The 16,251-nt window shown below is 35.1% G+C and overlaps 1 pseudogene; it reads left to right on the top strand.

Moving 5' to 3' along the window:
• Window positions 1-16,251, top strand: part of LOC123845656 (programmed cell death protein 2-like) — a 142,707-nt pseudogene that overhangs the window by 99,308 nt on the left and 27,148 nt on the right.

Raw genomic sequence — 16,251 nt, forward strand, 5'->3', positions numbered from 1 at the left:
AGATGACCTCCCTGTTGCAGAAGTAAAGAAATATCCTCATCATCAGGGGCAAGAAGTTGAGACTGAGAAAATTCCATACAAACAGACCTTGATAAAATAACTCTCATCTTCCTTTAGCCTCTCCACAAAGCAAAGTTACATTCCACAATTGCTTTTTTTTGTTCAACCTACTATAAGAGCCTATAGATTCCATCATTTCTTTGGGTCATCATGTCATTTTGAGGACCCTTATGTCACATAAAACATATATGTAAGTTTATATAACATATATTAAATGATTTTCTCTTTTTAATCGGTCTTAGGTCAGTTTAATTGTCAGGCCCAGCCATAAAACCATACTAGGGTAGAGGTAAAATTTGCCTCCTATACAATAATAAGTGTTGGCAAGATGTGGAGAAAAGTAATCCTTGTGTGCTGTTGGTGGAAATGTAAATTGATGCACCCATTATAAAGAACAATATGAAGATTCCTAAAAAAATTATAAATAGACCTATCATGTGATCTGAGAATCCAGTTCAGGGCATACCCAAAGGAAATGAAATCATTATCTCAACGAAACCCCTATGACATCTCAGCATTATTCACAATAACCAAGATATAGAAACAACCTAAATGTCCATTAACAAATAAATGGATAAAGAAAAGGTAGCATGTGTAGTATATATACACACATATAATGGAATATTATTTATCCTTAAAGAAGAATGAAATCCTGTGATTTGTGACAACATGGATGAACCTGAGGGAAATTATGCTAAGTAAACGAGTCAGACACAGAAAGACAAATGCTGCATGATCTCACATAAAATGTGGAATCTAAAATAGCCAAACTTAAGCAAAAATAGAATGGTGATTACCAAGGACTGGAGGGTGAGGGAAATGGGAGATGTTAGTCAGATAGTACCAAGTTTCAGTTATGTAGGAAGAATAAGTTCTGAAGATCTAATGCACAGTAATGTGACTAAACATCATTATACTGTAACCTATACTTGAAATTTGCTAAGAAGGTATATCTTAAATGTTCTTACTGCAAAAAAAATAACAAGAGATACAAGAAAGGAAAAAATGGTAACCATGTGACATGATGGATATGTTAATTATTTTGGTTATGGCAAATATATAGTGTTGTGCATCTTAAATAAGTACAATTTTTATTTGTCAATTATATTTTTCAATGAAAGTGGAAAAAACCTGCTTTGAACACCAGGAATCTATATGTGTGCTTTTTTTGCATAGTAAGTAGTCAATATTTGCAAGTAAATTATTAATTGAAGGAAGTTGATTAAAGTTTTGAAAAAAAAAATCACACATTGTCATTCAGTATTTCCTAAGGTTTTGAATGTTCGTGTGCCAATCTGAGTCTCAATGTTTGTATTTAAAATATATATTAAGAGGGGTGCCTGGGTGGTGCAGTTGGTTGAGAGTCTAACTCTTAGTTTCAGCTCAGATCATGATATCCAGGTAGTGGGATTGAGCCCCATGCCCAGCTCGGTGCTCAGCATGGATTCTGTTTGAGTTCCTCTCTCCCTCTCCCTCTGCCCCTCCCCCCCCATGAATAAACAAAGATTTTTTAAAAACAAAATGTATGTTAGAAAAAATAGGGTGCCTGGGTGGCTCAGTTGGTTAAGCGACTGCCTTCGGCTCAGGTCATGATCCTGGAGTCCCTGGATCGAGTCCCACATCGGGCTCCCTGCTCAGCAGGGAGCCTGCTTCTCCCTCTGCCCTTCACCCCACTTGTGCTCTCTCTAGTTCTCTCTAGCTCTCTCTCTGTCAAATAAATAAATAAAATCTTTTAAAAAAATTTAAAAAAAAGAAAAATATATATGTTAGGATATTTTTTATAATTAGCATTATTTTCCATGTGAAAAAAATATGTTCTGAGGAATTACCATCAACTACTGTTTTGTGTGATTTTGGTGAATTAACTTTTTTATTTTTAAGATTTATTTATTTGACAGAGAGAGACACAACGAGAGAGGGAACACAAGCAGGGGGAGTGGGAGAGGGAGAAGCAGGCTCTCCGCTGAGCAGGGAGCCCGATGCGGGGCTCGATCCCAGGACCCTGGGATCATGACCTGAGCCAAAGGCAGATGCTTAACTGACTGAGCCACCCAGGCGCCCTATGAATTAATTTGTTTAACCCCTGTAACACCACTGTTAATTTTCATTTTCCTTAACAACTCATATAGCTATGTGTGAACATGTGCTAGTCACTGTTCTCAGACCTTTACAACACTTAAGTCTTATAATCTTCATAACCACTCTGTTGGGTAGCTCTGTTACTATATGCATTTTACAGATTAGTGAATTGGCCACAGAAGTCTAAGTAACTTGCACAAAACACAACTAGTGAGTGGCAAAGGCACAATTCAAAACCCAGTGGTCTGTGCTGGTAACTCTTCTGCTACGTTGCCTAAGAGGAAATAATGTTAACATGGATAAGAAGAATAAGGCCAGGGAGAACAAACTCCTAACTGGGCAGTGTCACTCCTGAATCTGGGCTTTTACCCCCTGTACAATGGCTCGTGGTGTTTTTTTCATACTAGCTAGCTTCTTTTTTTTTTTTTTTTAAGTATATTTTATTTTTTTTAAATTTTTTTTATTCTTATGTTAATCCCCATACATTACATCATTAGTTTTAGATGTAGTGTTCCATGATTCATTGTTTGTGCATAACACCCAGTGCTCCATGCAGAATGTGCCCTCCTCAATACCCACCACCAGGCTAACCCATCCTCCCAAACCCCTCCCCTCTAGAACCCTCAGTTTGTTTTTCAGAGTCCATCGTCTCTCATGGTTCGTCTACCCCTCCGATTTCCCCCGCTTCATCTTCCCCTCCTGCTACCTTCTTCTTCTTCTTCTTTTTTTTTTTTTTGTCTTAACATATATTGCATTATTTGTTTCAGAGATACAGATCTGAGATTCAACAGTCTTGCACAATTCACAGCGCTTACCAGAGCTCATACCCTCCCCAGTGTCTATCACCCAGTCACCCCATCCCTCCCACCCCACCCCCCACTCCAGCAACCCTCAGTTTGTTTCCTGCGATTAAGAATCCTATTTATTTTTTTTAAATAATCCCTACACCTGACATGGGGCTCAAACTCAGGACCATGAGATCAAGAGTCCCAGGCTCTTCCAGCTGAGTCAGCCAAATGCCTCAATGATAGCTAGTTTTTCATCAGATATCATATGTTCTAGTCACTGCAGTCAACACTTTCTATGAATTTGCTCATTTAATCCTTAAAAAAATGAGGTATATTAAATACTTAAAATATTATTATTCTTATTTTATAAATAAGGAAACTGGATCTTAAAGCAAGTTACACAATTTAGACAAGTTACAGAGCTGGTGATTATGCAAACCAGTTGCCAGTATAGGCACAATCATTATGCAGTGCAGTCCAAATGTATCATAAAATCCATTTGAAATTCGACAAACCTAATTGAGGTTTAAGCAACAACAATCACGATACAGCACCAATAAAACAAACATGCAAAAGAATTCCTCTTTTAAAACTGTGGTGACAATTCCTTTTTGTTGAATAGATTATAAATAATTTGTTATAATCTGAGTTGCATGAGCTCCAGAGACTTTGTTCATCCAGGCAATGTACCCCTTTATTCACCAATCATCTACTGAGTGCTTGCTATTCATTCTTTCATTTATTTCTCAGCATGTGTTTGCTGAGTGCCTAGACTATCCCAGGGGCTCATCAACACACCATGGATCTGGAGTGAACTAAGGAGAAAGCACCCTGGTTCTTTGGGGCTTATGTTCTGGTGAGTGGTTTCGGGGGAGAAAGATGGTAAGTGGATAAAACCAAAATAAGCAAGGGAATTTCAGAAAAATATTTGCAAATGACATATCAGATAAAGGGCTAGTATCCAAAATCTATAAAGAACTTATTAAACTCAACATCCAAAGAACAAATGATCCAATCAAGAAATGGGCAGAAGACATGAACAGACATTTTTCCAAAGAAGACATCCAAATGGCCAACAGACACATTGAAAAAGTGCTCAACATCGCTCAGCATCAGGGAAATCCAAATCAAAACCTCAATGAGATATCACCTCACAGCAGTCAGAACGGCTAAAGTTAACAAGTCAGGAAACGAGAGATGTTGGCAGGGATGCAGAGAAAGGGGAACCCTCCTACACTGTTGATGGGAATGCAAGCTGGTGCAGCCACTCTGGAAAACAGTATGGAGGTTCCTCAAAAAGTTGAAAATAGAGCTACCCTATGACCCAGCAATTGCACTACTGGGTATTTACCCCAAAGATACAAATGTAGGGATCCGAAGGGGTATGTGCACCCCGATGTTTATAGCAGCAATGTCCACAATAGCCAAACTGTGGAAAGAGCCAAGATGTCCATTGACAGATGAATGAATAAAGAAGATGTGGTATATATATACAATGGAATATTATGCAGCCATCAAAAGGAATGAAATCTTGCCATTTGCAATGACATGGATGGAATTGGAGCGTATTATGCTGAACGAAATAAGTCAATCAGAGAAAGACATGTATCATATGACCTCACTGATATGAGGAATTCTTACTCTCAGGAAATAAACTGAGGGTTGCTGGAGTCATGGGGGGTGGGAGGGATGGGGTGCCTGGGTGATAGACATTGGGGAGAGTAAGTGCTATGATGAGTGCTGTGAATTGTGTAAGACTGTTGACTCACAGACCTGTACCTCTGAAACAAATAATATATTATATGTTAAAAAAAAAAAAAAAAAGAAGAAGAAGAAGAAGAAGAAGATAGCAGGAAGGGAAGAATGAAGGGGGGGAAACCAGAGGGGGAGACAAACCATGAGAGACTATGGACTCTGAAAAACAAACTGAGGGTTCTAGAGGGGAGGAGGTAGGGGGATGGGTTAGCCTGGTGATGGGCATTAAGGAGGGCACGTTCTGCATGGAGCACTGGGTGTTATACGCAAACAATGAATCATGGAACACTACATCAAAAACTAATGATGTAATGTATGGTGATTAACATAACATAAAAAAAAAAAAAAGAAGAAGATGCCATTTGAAATAAAGCACAAACGCTGAGAAGGACCCAGACACGTAAAGATCATACCAGCGTGAGGAGACAAGAGGAAATTTGCCTGTGCCAAGCACTGTGGGGATAATTTCTCTTTATTCCCATTTCCATCTTTTTCATCCTGGATTTCATTATTCTTACTGAATCTTATTATAGTTCCCTAATGATCTCTTTTCTTTCACTTTCTCTGATTTCCAGTTTAGCATTTTTTTCATCTGACAGGCGTATCTTTTTAAAGCACAGATTTTACCATTTAACATCCTTGTTCAAATGTTCTTATTACTTTCTCTCAGTCTATGGTATCGAATGCAAACTCTGTAGACTAGACTATCATTATAATCTTTCTTTGTTCTCATGACAATCTGCATTTTCAGACATATTTTTCAGTATACCTTTCACACACATTTACTCTGGCCAAAATAATTTATTCAGTGTTCCTAACATCACTTTGTGGCTGAGGTTTTCCTCCTGTTGCTCTCTTAACCTAAATTCCCTTCTACTTTGGATTTATGCATTTCCAAAATGTTCCCATATTCTAATGGCTAATAAAAATTCTGATCTTACTCTAGAAACTCCCTAATTTGTAAATTATTTGAAATTACTATCCCCATGGTTTCCATAACCAGAAATATACAGTGGACTAGAGTAAGTGATTTTTTTAAAAAAGACATTTTAGCAGATACATATTTTATATAGTGGACATTTATTAAGTTTTATTTCTTTCTAATCATTGGATGATTTCTCTCTTTATGAATAATACATCTTGTAGCGGAGCCTTAAAACTCACTTTTGAATGTCCTTTGAAGCTAGAACAAAGGCATATGAACCTTTGGCTTCATCAATCGATTGAAGGAATATTGGATTTTAAATAAATGGGGTATAGTTTCTGGGAAAATTTCTTGTTTTCTTATTGTTTATTTGACACCCTCAACAACTGTAACAACTTGGAGCTCAGAGAGATGCATATTGTTTCATGTATTCTCCTACTGATGTTACTCAGCAAAACTTAAAAAAAAAAAAAAAGACATCTGTATTCTCACCTTTTCTACAAACTGTCCTAATGTACATGTACTATCTTCAGGAACTATGGGAAAGTATACAACGTTTTTATATTGTACTACTTTGCTTAATTAGAATTGACTCTGAATGAAGTACAATTTTGCCCTCTGTGAAACTGCCTTGAACTTTCTCCACTTACATGGATTCCTCAGCTTCGTTGCCAAGCAACCATGCTTGGATTGCTACTTTGCCTTTGCAGTGAGAAGAGTCAACTATACTACACATTCACTTTGCATTTTTTAAGCATAAATAATTTTTTCTCCTCTCTTTAAAGCAGATGTATCTTTTAGTTCTGTGTTCTTGACAGATGTGCTCCATAAGCTATTTACATTCTATGTCTTATACCTTATAATTTTCCCACTCTGTCAATTTAGGAACTTGGCATTTATCTCCTTTTTGGCTTCTCAGTTTAGCAGAATTGTACTTGTGTCTTAGTAAGTAAAATAACAACATTTATAATAGATGTAAAAATTTAAAAAGATAAAGTAATTAACTCAGCAAACATTAACTATATTCTAGTTATTCTTTTTGGGCCTAGGGATATAGCAGTGACCAAAACAGATGAAAATACCTGCCCTCACGAAGCTTACATTCTACTCAGGGAAAAGGCAGAATACATATGTGAACAAAAAAAGAAGCAATATACATAGATGGTTAATAAGTTATAAGCAAGAGAAGATCCACTTTTTGTGTAGTCTTTTTATATCTCGATATATCTCTATATCTATATACATATCACATATTATATGATGGCACTTCTAAGAGAAATAATAAAAACCATAAATACAAAATTAGAAGAATTTGGAAGAGGCTATGCAAAAGAGGACTTAAAATGCCAATGGGGGCTTTGAAATTTAAGCACCCTCAGTTTTGTAACAATAATACATCCACCATTGATGTTATGGTTGAATGTAAAAATGAGATGAGACATGTGGAGCTCCAGGCTGGTAGGAAGTTGCAATTCTGTATAGGATACCCAAAGAAAGACGCACTGAGAGCATGGCATTTATCGAAAACTGATGATGTACTATATGTTGGCTAACTGAACATAATAAGAAAAATAGCAATTTTAAATAATTGAAAGAAGTGGTGGTATGATTGATAAATGGTTATGGTTGGGTGGAACTAAAAGATAGGAAGTTAAACTGGAAAGATAAGATAGAAAGTTGTTGCTGCAGACCAGAATGCATGAAATTTAGATTATGGATGTTGAAGATGTTGGTAATAACGAAGTATGGGATTATCTGTGGGAATGAGCAACTGAAGTAGAGTGAAGAATATGATTATTGGAAGGATAGAGGTCAAAAATTGAGGAACAAAGTTATTAGGTAAATTAGATACATTGATTTTTAAATAATCAGAAATTAAGGCAACATTAATGTTGGGATGCATGACAGTTAACCAGGTGCTAAAATCACCTATGAATGATGGGTATAGAGATGAGAGATGGCAGTAATAAGATTGACAGCATGGTAAGGAGGAGAGGAGGGATAAGAACCTTGCCAGGAACACCCATAATTTTTCAGTCACGTATTCCTGTGTATATGACAGCAAAAAGGATAGATAATGAGTGGTATAATCTGGTGTCATGAAATTTATGAGTGGGGTAATTCAATGAATATAGATGAAGAATATTCTGAACACAACAATGAAGAGCATGAGTGTTATGAGCCCTACTTCCAGGACCTTTAATATGTACAACATATAAAAGAAAGCAGCCATCACTGAGGACTACAAGGGGAATAGTGTCCTAAAGGAGATCCAAGTTTCGTTTCCACCAAGAAGGTAAGGGGAATGTTCAAAGAAGAGATTTAGACTATAATGTGCTTGTTGATGACCAACCATGAATCCCTAAAGGCACAAGGGAAATTTTTCAAAAATTGAAGAACAGCTTCAGGAGCAGAAGCTGACAGGAGCAACTGACAGAAAAAAGGGACGTGCAGACCGTAAAGAAAAATTGAGTCTCCATGATGAGGTCTACTAGTTAGTATTTATGTGTCATGGAATCAAGAAGATCAGTCTTGCTGGTCTCAAAGAAAATTCAGACTTACATAGACATATTCATTTATCATATATGCATATATATCATTCATATTCATATATTTATAAGCATATTCAGATATAATCACAGAAAATAGACATTGGAACTTTCAGAAAACAGGCAAAGATGAGATATTGATATTAATTATCATGTCATGCATTTAACTTGCAAGTAACTTCTGTCCTCTGGAGTTCCATAAACACCTCTCTGATGAGTCACCTCTAGCAATAGAAGTCTATTATTATATGCAAATTTCAGAGAGAGCCAAAGCAAGAGCAAAATTTTCTTATACCTTAGGTAGATCACAATGCACAATATCATCTGGTTACATAGCTGCACTTGTAGGTCAAAAATTAAAATGTGTGTATCTTTTATGTAACCTTTTTATTAAGATTTACTTTGAAATAAGCTGATTTACTTATTAACAGAAATAATATTAGAGGAAAAACCAAAAACTCAACATAACACCCTCACATCTATAGACCTGTTTAACGAGTTCTACTCAACTACTAATCTCATTGAGCAAACATTAAATCTATGTTTTTTGAATTCTTATGTTTAAAAGGAAGAGGACCATTTCATAAAAGAATCTTGTACTCCTTAATTAAATTATAAATTTCAGTGGTAGTTCATTATATGACTCATTGACCTTTATCTCTCTGATTCTCTCATTTAAAATTGAACTCACATAAGCATTCCTAAAAACCCACACTGGTAATTTGTTTGTAAAAATCCACTTTGGAAAAGGATTTTGTAAATGTCTTTATCTCATTTGAAACATAAAGCAATTCAAATGTTTCAAAAAATTCAGAATAACTGACAGTTTTTCATTCATGTACATGAGTGAAGACTTATTTTTATTTCAAGAAAGTAAGCACTTTATAAAGTTAGCACTTTATAAAAGCTTTTAAAAGCTATCAAATTGTCTATTCTAAAATACTGAATAAGGGGAGATAGGCAAGAAGGATCATTGTGCATATGAAATGTGGATTAGAAAACCATGGAGCACAATGGGCATAGGAGCTCAACTGCAGTCTCAACTTCTGGTAGCTTTTGCTAGGAATTCTTCAATCAGTCTATGTGGGTGATTTATCTAGAAGGAAATTTATGATTTTAAAGAGAAACGTACTCAGGGAGTCTAGATAATATTTTGTGTATCTAAGGATAGGATTGTCATTGGAAGGGCCAATTAGGTCTTTCTGATGGGTAACTTAAGTCTCAACTCAGGGGAAAGGAAGTGAGATAAGGGCTCTTGTTTCTTGAGGACCTAGTGCAAAAGGAGGATGCTCAGGTAAAATGGGGAAGGAAAGAGAGTCTGAGAATCCACAGGCAAAGGTCTTTTCTCTGACAGGACCCACATCTGTTCATCAGTTTGAGTCTAGGAAGCACCAAGTCCTGTAGACTAGAAAAGATTCCCCTATGAGGAGTTCAATATGAGTTGTCAGGACCATGGTGAATAAAAAATGCCAGGTCAATACTTGAGCTAAAATAGGTTTTTCCACCTATTCCATGAGAGAGGTATTTCTTTGTCTCTGTCCTAGAGTGACTTTTTCTGGCAATCATCAAATTACCTCAAGTATCTTTGGGACTTGGAATTGTCATGTGTCAAATCCTTTAGTTACAAGGTGGGATGCTCCCTGCCTTCACCCAGAAGGTGGTAGAGGGTGAAGAGCAGCTTCCCTACCAGGACCCTATGGCTGAAATAGGACAATTTAGCGTAACTGAGATGGGCACCTGGTCAGTTTACACTCTTTTTCTTTCCATATCAACTAGAAAAAGCACAAAATGGATGTTGCACATGAATAATGTTGACAGAAATCTCAAATCACTAATATATATTTTAAAAGACTGCATTTATTTAAAATTTATTAATTTTTTCTTGACTAAGACAGAAGTGCTTGTAAATATAGAAATTCAGCTTCTCACTGAACAAAGAAGATGAGAGGTTATTTAGGTTGGCGGGGTGCAGGGTTGGGGAAAGGAATTTGAACTCGATTTAAACAAAGCAGAGTTTTAATTAGAGCTTATCACTGAAAGAGTGTGTCCTGCAATCCAGAAGGATCTGTACGTAGAGGGTCTACTGAGTGCGAGAGAGATTCAGGGCAAAATAGTCTTCGACCACTCTTGTAGTTTCCTGGATATACATAGGATTCATATCCTTCAAGAAGGGCAGGATTTAGGGCGCCTGGGTGGCTCAGTTGGTTAAGCAACTGCCTTTGGCTCAGGTCATGATCCTGGAGTCCCAGGATCAAGTCCCACATCGGGGTCCCTGCTCGGCGGGGAGTCTGCTTCTCCCTCTGATCCTCCCCCTCTCATGCTTTCTGTCTCCCATTCTCTCTCAGATAAATAAAATCTTAAAAAAAAAAAAAAAAAAAAAGAAGGGCAGGATTTACAGATAGACTCCTATGTAGGGTAAATGATGTCTTCAGGCAAGTATGGAATTTGTCTTCAGTCCCTCTCTTTATCCTTCTTAGGCCAGATCTCAGGTGAAGCCATTAAATATTGTCCAGGTCAATAAACTGCCACAGTTCTACTCAGGAAAATTCCTTATAACATTTAGAATAGGGTAAAAATACATACATACATAAAAACAGACAACAGATAGGACAAGCGATTCTGGAACTTTCATTTTTTTCAGTGAAAGAAAGTGATAGTATGAAAAGACAGTACTTCACCAAAGAAGAGAAATTTTTATCACCACTTTCAAATTTGAATTCTGAAAGGCTTAACAAGTCAAGCAATGTATACAAAACTACAAAAATAAATAAACAAGCTCCAGACCTAAAGGCCACAAAATTTCAGGATAATAAGATAAATTTAGCCAGATGCAGGTGGTCTGAGCTCTAGAGACTTTTTATGAGATCTCAGATTCTCATGTTGACACTCATCCATCAGTGATGGAGACTAAAGGATTAGTAAGGGCTCAGGAAATGTATGTTATGTTTTCAAGTCTCTTGATTCCAATGAATGTACTGAGCAAGATTATTAAGGAAATCTTAGTGGAAAACCTCATATTCCACTGAAATCTGCAAAGGAAAAAGCTGAATTCATTCATTTAAAAAATGCAGTTTCTCACTGAACAAAAAAAAAAATATGAGGTAACACAGGATGTGGGGAAATGGTGAGGTTTCAGGCTATATTTAAACAAAGCAAGATTTTAATTTAAGTATAATAGGTCTATTTTGTAAATGAAATTAAGAACAGATCTGTTCATGGGGGTGGTCTGTAGCTAGTGTGTGATTCTACACAAAACCAGCCTCAACCTTTCTTTATGTCAGTCACATCCTTTAGGGTACTCAACAGTATTTTTTAGCATTCTATTAAGTTTTTTTTGTTTTGTTTTGTTTTTTATTTATTTGTCAGAGAGAGAGAGACCGAGCACAAGCAGGGGGAGTGCCAGGCAAAGGGAGAAGCAGGCTCCCCGCTGAGCAAGGAACCCCATGTGGGACTCGATCCCAGGGTCCTGGGATCATGACCTGAGATGAAGGCAGACGCTTAACCGACTGAGCCACCCAGGTTTCCTGCATTTGATTAAGTTTTAAGGATTCTTTTAGTTATGTTGTATACGTATCTCCAAGAACAGGTCATTGATAAAAAGGAAGTTAAACCCATTGGCTGTTTTGTTTTGTTTTGTTTTGTTTTGTTGATGTGTTAATTTATTTGTAAACTATTTATACCTTTCAAGAACCAATGATGATTCAGTGATAGACACATTTTCCTCTGTTAAAGGGAAAACTTTGTTTGGTGGCCTCTATTTAGATGGTAAATATTTTTGTGCGGATAATAACATATTGTAAGTAATGTGTTCTGGATCAAAAACCTGTCATATTTCTTGATTGCTTTTTAGTATTATGAAAAAATAAGACTCAATGATAAGCACAGAGGATGGTAATTTAACAATAACCAAACAGGCAATGAAGTCATATTTTCATGATTGATTCATTATTATTTCAGTGTCTTATAAAACAATGGCAATGATGATGTCATCCTGAAACTGAAGCACTCACACTAGAGGTGCCTGTGAGCTCTGCTGAAAGGTGAACCTCCTATCTGGCTGCCCGAGCTGCAGAAGCTGCCTCTGGGGAATAATGGGCCTTTCTCTTGGCCTCCCAAATCTCATGCACATTCTTTATTGTAAGCATAATTATAATGGTGAATAATATTTCATTATATTGCTATGTTAGGAACAGGTAGATATTGGACTATATTGAATCCATAGCAAAATTAATTGCATTGTTTGCAGTGTGAAAAGGGACTTGAGGGGCGCCTGGGTGGCTCAGTCAGTTAAGTGTCTGCATTCAGCTCAGGTCATGATCCTGGGATCCTGGGATCGAGTCCCGCATCGGGCTCCCTGCTCAGTGGGGTGTCTGTGTGCCCCTCTCACTCTGCCTCTCTCCCTGCAAATAAATAAATTCTTTAAAAAATAAAAAGGGATTTGAAAATATAATTTTATAAGACATGGATGCATAAAATCCTTTTAGCTTACACATTGAATAAACAAAAAACCCCACATTAATTAGAAATGTTAGTATTTTCTGATAAATACCAAATTCTGCCCTTTTCCTGCTCCAGAATTCTTTCTACTCCATGATGCCAAACAATTTTCTGAGGGCCTTGTGCTTACGAAGTTATTTAGACTTCATAACAATTCTTAGAGGACAAGTTATCACTCATTTTATAAATTAAGAAAATAAGCTGTAGAGAGGCTGAAGAATTTTTCCGAGCTCATACAGTTCTAATTATTCAAGTAATAAGTGAAAGTCAAGAAATATAAAATATCAGCTATTATGCAGTTCCACTGTTTAAATGCCTGATTTTATACATAGTGAAAAGCTATGTGTCTTATATTAGTGCCCAAGACACTTAAATAGCTTGCTATTTTTCCTTCCACTCAATTGCTTTAATACTGATAATAATAATAACAACTTGGGTTTCTATGACATTTTATTTTTTTACAAGTTATTTTACATTTTAATGCGTGAACACACACAACTTGGTAGCCTATTATTACTAGTTTTATTCACTTGGGAAAATAAACTTTGAAATCAGGATTAATAATATGGTATTTATTCTCTTTCCTTTGGAAATGTATATGTAGAATTTATGTATTAACATTATGTCAAATTATTATATTAAATATAGGCATATTTTAATTACACACAAAACAGATGTTTTCCATGGACTTCAAAGTTACATAATTGCCTTTTTTCCATGTCTGTATATAGGCATTGACTGTATTTTTAAATCAGTGATTTTTATAGACTTTAAAAATCAGAATTGAGACAGTTGTTAGTGAGGTTTTCTTTGTTTTTTGTTTTTGTTTTTGTTTTGGTACTAAATAAATCACCAGAAAGACCAACTATTTTTATGGTGTTTTGAAGTGCATTTGCAGAAAAATGCTCTAAAAAAACATACATTGAAGGTAAACGTCCTTTGCCTTTGGTTTAACAAAGAATGATGCAAAGGGAAAAGGTATGACAGATAGTATTGGCCAAACTTATGTAATACATAGTCATCTTTTAATGGGAAAAAAAATTATATATACACCTATATGTAAACTTCTGTGCTTTCCACGAGACATAATCATTTATTTTAATGTTATTTAAGTTCAAAACATAGACCTAAGATAAATTGCCTATGTTATACAGCTATATAGCCAAAACTAATTTAAAAATTAATTATAAACATGATAAAATTAATAATATTCAAATTAAAAACATTGATTTAATGTCACAGTTAATATTTTGCTGAAACTTAATTGCCATAACCAGCTGTGCTAGGCCCTTTTTTTTTTTTTAATTTAATATGCCTATGAACTTGTGCTCAGTAATAGCTAAATTTTCTTACCAGCATTTCTAGGCAAACCTTGGTGGAAACTTCACTAACCTAAATAATATGGCAGAAACTCAGAATTTACATTTATTATGCCCTGTTGCTGCCTCATTAATAGTAGAATATGGCAACCTTTCCTTTTCTCATTAACATAATACTGTGTGTACTCCAAATAGCTTTAAAACCAACACTCAAATTAAGAGGCAAACTCTCAATGTCTATTCTTGAAAATATATTATAATAAAACAAAATATATTATTATGTATTTATCCATCAAACTTAAAAATTGGCATAGTAGCATAGTATTAGTATTTAGTAAGGGCCTACTTTGTAGCAGAAGCTACAAAAATTTGCATAAAAAATTTATGCAAAGTCCATATTCTCATAGAACTTATATCTTAACATAGGAAAAAGGAAATTAAAATGAAATCTATATCTATAGCTCTCTATAATTCTACATCTATATCTGTATAATCTGAAATTTTTAAAAAAGCAAGGATAAAGGGAAATTCTTTTTTTTCTTTGCAGTGTTAGATGCATAAAAGTATATAAGTAATATATAAAGGTATACAAGTGGTATATATAAAATTATAAACATGTATTTATGAATATATAATATATAAATATAAATAGATATTTATATTATTTAAATAAATATGTATTATATATGTAAGTTATATATATATGTTTATATATAAAGGCATATGTTATGTCCACATATAAATAGGTATAATGCTATTCAGTATAGTATTATTTTTAATAGCAAAAGATGATAAAACATCCTAAATAAATGTTTCATCATAGGAACTAGCTGATTAAATGTCAATGACATGGAATATAATACAGCCCTAACAAAATAATAAATGTGCTGATGATGTAACAAAATGGAAAACTGTATAACCTTTATTAACAAATGAAAAGATAAGAAGATTGTTCTATATGTATGCTATCATTTGTTAAAAAGTAGTTCATATTTCCCATCTATCTAGATCTTTAGAAGAACTCATAGGAAAATAATAACGGTGGTTATCTGCTTATAAGATAGAGAATGAAATATAGGGAGAGACATTCCCCTACACATACCTTTTTCTAATTTTTTGCTTTGTGAATCACAAGAATTTTCCACCTATTCAAAAAATTGAATCAAAATGTATTTTATAAAGATCTTCCAGTGCACTTGAATTTGTGTGCTGGGTTCAGAGACCAGGTGGGATGACACTGTAGTACTTGCTTTGAAACATGAAGGGGACGTTAACATATAAGAAGAGGTTTACACATTCAGGATACATTTGAAAAGTTGTCAAAGGAGTTGGCACACTCTAGCCCTTGATTGAAATCAGGGCCAATGTCAGTGTTCTAAGTAAAATTCTTTTATGTATTGCCTATGGCCTCTTTCCTACTATGACATCATAGCTCAGTAGTTGTGGCAATGAGCACTTTGTCTGCAAAGACTACAACATTTACAGTCTTGCCCTTCATAGAAAAAGCTTGCTGATCCCTGGTATAGATCAGAGGATTTTCTAATGGATGACCTGTGTGGTATTAAATAATAATGGGAGTAAATAATGACTGTACCATTTTTAGCCTGAGCAACTGGCAAATGTAATTGCCATTTATTGATATTTATTAAAATACGATCACTTGGAGTGGAACAAATTAGAGTTAAGGAAGACTAACACAGTCAACAGGATATTGGGGAATTCTTTGAGAGTGTCTGTGTGACCACCTGAGTTCCCAGATCCCAGTTTGAAAAGCAGTTGTGTAGTAAGATAGGGAGTACATATTTATAGGTTCTAAAACAAATAATACTTTGAGAAAATCTTTTAAACTTTATGATTCTCAACTTTCCCATGAATATAATAGTAGGTTAATCTTAGTAATCACTAAAGTCCTTTTCCAACCACAAATTTGTGAGATAGTTACAGAAGTTTTAGTATATGTATATAAATCCATTAAATGTTGCCTTTAAACTTTTTTAGGTTAATGAAGGATGCAAGGTATCTAGTTAGGGCAAAAAGGTAACTTTCCCACTGAAGACCATAGGGTAGATGTGACTTTGTAAATTTTGTAGATTTTGATTCAAATAAAGACATCATCAAAAAATTAAAAAATTTGTTTATTAAATTGTATGGTATTAAACTTCAGGAACATTTACATTTCAAAAGTTAATAATAGGAAAACGTAACCAATCATATAGGCTTCCATCAAACTAGCATCCCACCTCCACTTTGCATTTTAGTTTGATGATTTTGCATAAATA

The sequence above is a fragment of the Mirounga angustirostris genome, unplaced genomic scaffold (genome assembly GCF_029215605.1).
Source record: "Mirounga angustirostris isolate CCGP_5_RB_7025 unplaced genomic scaffold, mMirAng1.0.hap1 SCAF_6, whole genome shotgun sequence".
Taxonomy (NCBI): domain Eukaryota; kingdom Metazoa; phylum Chordata; class Mammalia; order Carnivora; family Phocidae; genus Mirounga; species Mirounga angustirostris.